This window comes from Lepus europaeus, chromosome 13, assembly GCF_033115175.1.
Source record: "Lepus europaeus isolate LE1 chromosome 13, mLepTim1.pri, whole genome shotgun sequence".
Taxonomy (NCBI): domain Eukaryota; kingdom Metazoa; phylum Chordata; class Mammalia; order Lagomorpha; family Leporidae; genus Lepus; species Lepus europaeus.
This window is the reverse complement of record NC_084839.1, coordinates 39,310,953-39,319,621: the sequence shown is the minus strand read 5'-3', so window position 1 is coordinate 39,319,621 and position 8,669 is coordinate 39,310,953. Positions and strand designations below refer to the sequence as shown.

Below are 8,669 nucleotides of genomic sequence, written 5' to 3'. Positions count from 1 at the left end.
TGTCTCTCTCTCTCTCTCACTGTCTAACTCTGCCTGTCAAAAAAAATGTTCATGAGATGAAAGCAGGGGCCAGTGTCATGGCCTAGGAGGTAAAGCTGCCACCTGCTGTGCTGGCATCCCATATGGGTGCCAGTTTGAGTCCCAGCTGCTCCACTTCCGATCCAGCTCTCTGCTATGGCCTGGGAAAGCAGAAGGAATGGCCCAAGTGCTTGGGCCCCTGCAATCATGTGGGAGACCCAGAGGATGCTCCTGGCTCTGGGCTTCAGCCTAGCCCAGCCCTGGCCAGTAAAGTTTTCTGGGGAGTGAAGCAGTGGATGGAAGTTTATCTATCTATCTATCTATCTATCTATCTATCTCTCCTTCTCTCTGTAACTGACTTTCAAATAAATAAATAAATATTTTTAAAAAGAGCGAGCGAGAAAAGCAAATAGGCCCCTTCCTTCCACCCTACCAATCCCTGCCCAACGTAGCACATTTTCAAGGGAAAGAAGGCCTGTGTCTAGAATGCCATAAGCAGTGGCCCCCTGACCTGGGGCTGCCAGTTCTGAACCACACAACCCAGCCATATACTTTGTCCTGTACCCTGAAGGTGATGGAACAGAAATCACAAGACTTGGGAGTCAGACACACCCCAGCTCTGTCACTTAGCTCCTGTGGGACACTAGGCAAGTCGTCCAGTCTCTCCAGCCACTCCCCATGGTCTAAACCACACACGCTGTTGCTGGCATGTGCTGTTTGTTGTCCACCCAAATGCCATTCCTTCCCGCAATGGCTGAGCGTCCAGCTGAGCGACTTCCCTGTCTCCCCAGTTGCTGGAACATTGTATGTGGCCCTTCAGAGTGCCAGGGTGGGGAGCAGAAGCAGAGGACACCAGTGATCTTGGTGACATTGCTGTGCCAAACCCGGACCTGCCCTCTGGCTCACTGGGGGGAGAGAGGTGCCAGGGGTGGTCTCTCCTAAGGGGCTCGAGGGCTTCAGCTTCTCCACCCCCCACTAGAACTGAGCGATGCGAGGGTCCTCCTGGCAGCAGGGCAGGTCCCAGCGGAGGACAAGGAGTTGGGCATTTGGGTCCAACTATGACTGTCCAGGAGTAGCTTCTTTTTTAAATTTTCTATTTTTATTTATTTACTTGAAGGGCAGAGACAGAAAGACAGATGGAGAGAGAAAAAAGGTAACCCCTTGTCTGCTGATCCACTCCCCCAGTGCCCACAACAGCAGCCAGAAACTCCATCAAGGTCTCCCACAAGGGTGGCAGGGTCCCAAGTATGTGTGTGATCACCTGCTGCCTTCCAAGGTGCACATTATCAGGAAGCTACAATCAGGGGGTGTGGCTGGGACATGAACCCAGACACTAATATAGGACAGAGGCATCCCAGAGACATCTTAACCACTATACCAAATGCCTACCCCAGGGTTGCCTTCTTTTTCGTTTTTTAAGGTTTATTTATTTTATTATTTGAAAGACAGAGAGAGAGGGAGAGAGGGAGAGAGGCAGAGAGGCAGAAAGGCAGAGAGAGAGAGAATCTTCCATCGCTATTCACTCCCCAAATGGCCACCAACAGCCAGGACTGGGCCAGGCCGAAGCCAGGAGCCTAGAGCTTCTTCCAGGTCTCCCAAAAAGGTGCAGGCCTCAAGGACTTGGTCCATCTTCTGCTGTTTTCCCAGGTGCATTAGCAGGGAGCTGGATTGAAAGTGGAGCAGCCAGGACTCAAACAAGCGCCCATAAGGGATGCCAGCATCGTGGGTGGTGGTTTAACCTGCTATGCCACAGTGCCGCCCCTGAGGGCTGCCTTCCTATGTCTGTTTCAACAGTGCCTCTGACTCCTAGATCCTTTGCCTCATGGTGAAGAGACAGTGATGGACAAGAGGTTCCCCGTATTTGCAGAGCTGACCACCATGTGACCCCAGAGGCTCCATATTGATGCTTTTACAATCACAGTGAGCACATTCCCAACGCTATATTTTGAAATCCATCAAATATCCCAAAGGCACTCCCAAAGCCCTTAATACACACTGCCAGAAATGAGCTGAGAAGCAGGCAGTTGTGGGACCACAGACTTAACCACCACCTGGGACTCCTGCATCCCATGTAGGAGTGCTAGTTCGAGTCCCAGGCTACCCTACTTCCAATTCAGCTCCCTGCATGGGCACCAGGAAAGCAGTGGATGATGGCCCAAGTACTTGGGTCCCTGCCACCCACGCAGGGAACCCAGATGAAGTTCTTGTCTCCCAGCTTCAGCCCAGACCAGCCCAGCTATTGTAACCATTTGGGGAGTGAACCAGCAGATGGAAGGTATCTCTCTTCCTCTCTCACTCTATCATTCAAATTAATAAATAATCTTTAGTGCTGTATTTATTAAGTATCCTCTGTATGTAAGACATGAGTACATAAACAGATGGAGTGTGCTTTCACCCTATAAGGAGCTTAAATTCCTTAAAATTTATTTATTCTGGTTTTATTTGAGAGGCAGAGAGACAGAGATAGATGGAGCAAGTCTTCCATCCACTAGTTTACCCCCCAAATGCCTGCAACAGCCAGGACTGGGCCAGGTTAAAGTCAGGAGCCTGGAATTCAAACCAGATCTTCCATGTGGTTGGCAGGGATCCAGCTACTAGGCCCGTCATCTGCTGCCCCCCAGAATATACAGCAGTGGAAAGATGCATCAGGAGTGTGGAGGGAGCAAGGGCCTGCAGTGTGGCACATTATGCTAGGGGGCCACCTGCAACACTGGCATGCCATTTCATAGCACAGGTTCAAGTCCTGGCTGCCCTGCTTCTGATCCAGCTCTCTGCTAATGCTCCTGGGAAAGCAGTGGTGGATGGCCTAGTGCTTGGGCCCCTGTCACTCATCCAGGGAGACCTGGATGGAGCTCTGAGCTCCTGGTTTCAGCCTGGCCCAGCCTTGGCCATTGCAGACATTTGGGGAGTGAACCAGTAAATGAAAGATATCTCTCAATCTCTCTCTCTGTTTCTCTCTCTCCCACCTTTGATCCCTCCATGCTTCCCTCCTTCTCTGTGTCATTCTGGCTTTCAAATAAAATAAATCTCTTTTTTATAAAAGATTTATTTTATTTTATTTGAAAGGCAGAGTTGGAGAGGGCGAGAGACAGAGAGAGATCTTCCATCTGCTGGTTTACCTCCCAAATGGACACAATGACCAGGGCTGGGCCAGGCTGAAGCCAGAAGCCAGGAGCTTTCTCCGGGCCTCCCACGTGAGTGCAGGAGCCCAAGTACCTGGGCCATCCTCCACTGCATTTTTCCAGGCCATAAGCAGGGAGCTGGATCAGAAGCAGAGCAGCCAGGACTCGAACCAGGGCCCATATGGGATGCTGGTGCTACAGGCGGTGGCTTAACTCTGCTATGCCGCAACAACAGCCCCATAAATAAATCAAAGAAGAAAAAAAAGAAGTATGGAGTAGCTGGGACTCTAACCAGGCATCCAGTAGGGGATATGGGTGTTGCCAACAGCAGCTTAACCACTGCACCAAATGCCCATCCCATGAGGGCTTAAATCTAAGGTGGCCAACACTTGAAAAAACATCTGACTTAGGTAGCAGCAGCTACCACGCCCTGGGGAATTCCAAAGAAGGTCCAGCGCAGCTGAGCCAGCTTTGGGAGCCACGTGACCCTAAAGGCGGCAGGATGCTGCCAGGCAGGAAGGCTGGAGATGGTCCCCGCACAGGCCGAGGGCACGGCTGTAATGGAGCAGAACATGCTGACGGCGGAGACAGGGGACGAATCGGGCACCGTGGGCAGTCTGGCCTGGCAGGACCTCAAATCCCAGGCCAAGGAGTGCGCTCCACATCCTGCGATTTCTACAAAAAGGGCGGGGTGCGTGGGAAGGGAGCCTCGGTGGCATTTGTGATCGCTGGAGCTGACTTAGAGGAGGAGCCCACGGAGGCAGCAAACGGAGCCCCGAACGGCTTCAGAGCTTCCCCAGGGGGCACCACACTCCGGGCTGATTCCTGGCTCCGGTTACCCTGCCGAGAGAGTCTGTGCCAACCCCGCTGTGGGAGACCTCGGGTAGCCTCCCAACATCCAATTCCCCTTCTCTCTCCGCTAACAAGATCCTGAATCTGTTTGTGGCAGCAAAACTGCCTGGCAAGCACAGTCACCTTCCATACGCTCAGCTAACAAGCTCCCTGGCACCTGTTTCCGGCAAATGGGGTAGATAAGGAATTTTATGGCGGAGCTTCTAGAAAGGAAGTGTCCTCGTGATAAAAAGATAGATGCACTGGGCACAACCTTTCTCTACCTCCTTCTTCCAGTCTGGAACTCGGATGTGATGCCTGCCTGGAAGTGTTGCAGCCATTTGTGACCACGAGATCAAAGGGTGTAAGTCAAGGACAGCAGAACAGGGGGGTAGCTGAGGTCGCGAGTCTTCAGAACTCCCTGAGGAGCTGCAGCAAGCGAGGATGGTGAGAGACAAATCGCCCTTTAGCTGTTGTCTTAAGTAGCCAAGCGGAACTCGTAGCTGAGTTGCAGTTCTTCCAAAAGCTTGTGGAAAATAAAATGAAAAGGTAAATTTACTTTGCTGCAGGAAACATTTTGAACTGCACACATAGCTTCTTCATAAGACACATTTTCAATGAACTTTTTGAAGACTTTAATACATTTGGATTTCAAATTATTTTTGTACCAACATAAATTTATCTTTTCCTTCCATCTTCCATGAACTTCTTGAAGTACACTTGTACTTGGCAATCGTGAGTGCCTCCTTTCCATGAGCCTGAGACCTGGTTCAGGAGAGGGTCCTGTACCTGCCTCGCACTTTTCAGAAGCTGCCATACAAACAGCAGAAGAAGCCTGCAACCCAGGCTGCCCGCCTCAATCCCAACACGTGCAGCCATGCCTGGATATTCCCGAAACAGCGAGCAACACTAACTGGGACAACCCAGCACTCCGGACCCCAGGCCAGCGGTCGGGAATCCTGGGATCCTGGCCCACCTCTGCCATGAACCAGAACATGAACTTGACGCGGTCTTTCCCAGTCTCTTAGGTCTCAGCCACTCCACCTTTGAAAAGTAAGAATTGAGCTAGGCCAACAGTTTTTCAAAGCACACGCGTTAGCTTGCGCTCAGCTATAAATGACAAAAGCAGGCAGGCAGACAAAAATAAACACACAAAAAAATTGGCCTAATGGCTTAAACTAGCTGAAACAAGGATATTTATTATTTGAAAATAACAAGAAGTCCAGGGAGAGAGGGCCACTGCGGGGATGGTATGGACGGCTGCTCCCCTGGGCCATTAAGCACTCCGCAGTTCTCCATGGCTTCGCTCTGCCCACATGGCAGCTTCCTGCCGGGGCTCCGGATGGCTGTTAGCAGGCCCAGCAGCAGCCAGGAATCTTTCCTGTGCTTCCTTCTTAGGGGCAAGAAGCCTTTCCCACTGGATCCCGTCAGCCATCCTTTTACCTCTGCGGGCCAGAAGGGCCTATTCCTAAACCAAGCTGTGGAAAGGAAAGTGAGGGTGCCGAGAGGTGTGCACGTAAGCTGAGGAGCCCCTCGTGACCGGTGCAGAGAGGGAGGCCTCCTTTTCAAAGGCAGCACCACACCGTGCGACAGAGCAGGGGCCAGCCAGCCCCTTGCACTCCCAGTTCCCTGGGCCAGACCTCCAAGGCAGCTTCCTACCACAGTGTCGCCCTGGGTCCCTGTTTCTAAGAGTCAAGGCGCCAGCACAAGGGTGCCAACAGGAAAGGGGAAACTAATTGTGACTGTCGAGGTCACCCTGAAGATGAAGCCAGCCAGCCAACAGGCTTGCGATCAATAAAGAAACTCTCTGCGTTACTCCGCACTTACACACACAACAGTAGCCGGGGTCGAGACAACACTTCCTGCGCACAGGCTCTTGGTTGGACACATGTTGATGTGGGTAGGGGGGCAGCTAGCACAAAGGCACTGAGGATTGCCCACACCTGTGCTGCAGCCCCAAATCTCACTCCCATCATGCACTTGATACCATGACACTTCTGAGGTTTCCAAAAAAGGGGTGCGGAAGTGGGCAGTACTCAAGACCTGCCCCAAAGACTACCTTGTTTGACTATTCAATTTAGTCCTGCCCCAGACACCATCCCCTGTGCCTCCCCACCGTATGACCTTAAAGGGGAGTTCTCTCTCCCTTTCTCTCTCTCGGTTGCCCACACTCCCTCCCTCCTGAGTTTGTATTTTCCCTTTGCCCGTGGGTAAATCTTGCTTTCCCACTCACCTTTACCTATACTTCTCCCTTGAATGCTTTCTTTTTTAAAAAGATTTTATTTATTTGAGAGGTAGAGTTATAGACAGACAGAGGGAGAGACAGAGAGAGAGAGAGAGAGAGGTCTTCTACCCTCTGGTTCACTCCCCAAACGGCAGCAACAGCCAGAGCTGAACTGATTCAAAGCCAGGAGCCAGGAGTTTCTTCCAGGTCTCCCACACTTTGCAGGGACCCAAGCACTTGGGCCATCCTCCGCTGCTTTCCCACGTCATAAGCAGAGAGCCGGGTCAGAAGAAGAGAAGCCGGAACACGAACCGGCGCCTCTATGGGATGCCAGCACCACAGGTGGAGGCTTCACCTGCTATGCCATAGTGCCAGCCCCTGAACTCTCTCTTGTTTGGAGACAAGAACCTGGATCAAGCCCCGCCAGGGGTCCCCACAAGCAAGTGAGCTCATCCAGTCTTCCGAAGAAGCCCTATAAACCGTGTAAGACCCACGTGGCTCTATTTTAGAGGTGGGGAAACCAAGGCACTAAACAAGGAGGCATTTGCTCCAAAAACCCAGGACTGGTAGGGCCTGGCTTGGACCAGCAGCTTCAGATTTGGCCTAAGAGCAAAGGCGGCTCCTGAGAGGCTGGGAGAGCCAACGGCCAGGGCAAAGGGCACAGGCAAATGGCAAGGCCACGTCACTCGCTTTCCCCCAGCCTCCCTGTCCTCATCTGCAGGGTGGGGTCACTCAGCATGTGTCCCTTTGGGGATCACTCAGAGGACTGGGGGAACCCTGCAAAGGCCCCTGGGTTCTCTCAAAGGGCTGGGGGTCATCACAGCCTAGGCTGCGACAGCTCTGGGAGGGCAAGCCCTGCTTTCTCACCTCCACACTGCACCTGAGACGCCGGCTGCCCCGTGCCAGGCCACCGCCTCCTTCCTGGGGCGGCCTGGGCCGCAGCCCTAGCCAGACACTTCCCCCACTCCCTGGAGGCTGTCGGCGGCTAACGGCTCTCCCTGCAAGCTGGTTCATTAAAGATTTGTTCTTTCGAGCTACAATCAAAATAAACAGACAGGCCTGAAGGCCAGGGAACTAAAAACCAATTAAGAGGGCCTAGAGAGGGAAGGGGGTAGGGACAGGAGGGAAAAGAGGCTGCGGCTTTCCAAAGACGGAGTTCCCATGGCAGCCGGCTTCCAAAATAGTCTGGGCACGAACAATAATGAAAACCACCATGGCGAGCACCCTGATCCTGGCAGGAGAGCCCTGACCTGGGGATTGGCTAAGTCCTCTGCTCGGGCTGCCAGGGGGCACCTGGCCACCCAGCCCTGCCCCAGCCCTCCTGGTAGGGGGGAATAGTGCAGCCCCTCTGTGGGACCCTCCGCCAGGGCTCCAAGGGGAAGGAGCCGCCGTCAGCTCCCACCACCGGGGAACCAGCACTGCATGGAGAGACCAGAAAAGCATGAGAGGGCGAAGCCAAGGGGGGCGGAGGGCCAAGTCTGAAAGGGGAACGAGGCCCGTCATGGGACCCCAAGGAGGTCCCTGGTGCAGCTGCAGAGGGCTTCCTGGAGGAAGTGACATTTAAATAGATCCCAGCATCAAACTGTGCACCCTGCTCCCACCTTCTTTCCCATTTGCCCAGAGCCAGGCCTTCTGGGATGCCCACTGCCTTCCCTCACCCCCGTGACAGGCAGTGCCAGAGTGGTCGGGCATCTAGCAGTGGTGTCTTGGTGTTGTCTCGAGGGAGCCTTGCCCGGCAAGCAATTGCAGGCCCCTGGTGGCCTGCTCTCTGTTTCTTTGGTGAGGCTGCAGGAAAGCTGAGAGCCAGTGAGATGGACTTGCAGATGCCCAAAGAGAATAACAGCAAATTAAGTTAACCCTTTCTCCTTCACCTGCCTCTCCAGCCACAGAAATAACAGCACTGGAGCGCACTGTCTCCTAGGAGAAGCAGCCGCCTCGGGTGCCAAGGCCAGAGGGACTCCTGACCTCCCCAGCCAGGCCTGATGGGAGTGAGCCACGGTGCCCATCCCAGAGGAGCTCCGAGCCAGTGGCACCTGCCAATCTGAGGGGCTCCTGGATGGAAGCGGGACTATGCAGACAGGAGCCAGCTCTGCCCATCAGTGTGGGGCCACACGAGGGTGGACGCGGTTCCTGCCCAGGCGCTGACTTCTCACTGGCCTCTCTCTCTAAGTGGTGCAGCCAGCACCACATGGGAGCCTGTGGGAAATGGGGCAGCCCTGAGAAGGCACCAGCAGGGCCATTGCCTCCTAACCCCACGTTCCTGAAAGTTCCAGCTACACCAGGAGCCTAGGTAGCGAGGAACGAGCACTGGACTGGGAGTCCAGGAGGGAGCAGGGCAGGCAGAATGAGGGCCGGTTTTACGGCCAGGTCAGTCCTATTGCCATCACCCGGGAGCTGTGAGACCCTGGGCAAATTACTCCTCCCCGAGCTTCTATTGCCTCTGACATCCATGGGTGGACACAGGGGTGACACAA

At 53.8% G+C, this 8,669-nt stretch overlaps 1 long non-coding RNA gene across 1 annotated transcript in view; it reads right to left on the bottom strand.

Moving 5' to 3' along the window:
* Positions 1–4,010: 4,010 nt before the first annotated feature.
* The window catches only part of LOC133773055 (uncharacterized), a 42,424-nt gene continuing 37,765 nt past the window's right edge, over positions 4,011–8,669 (bottom strand). Inside the window, exon 3 of the long non-coding RNA XR_009867856.1 lies at positions 4,011–4,497. This is a non-coding gene — a long non-coding RNA (uncharacterized LOC133773055). The remainder of the gene's footprint in view (positions 4,498–8,669) is intronic.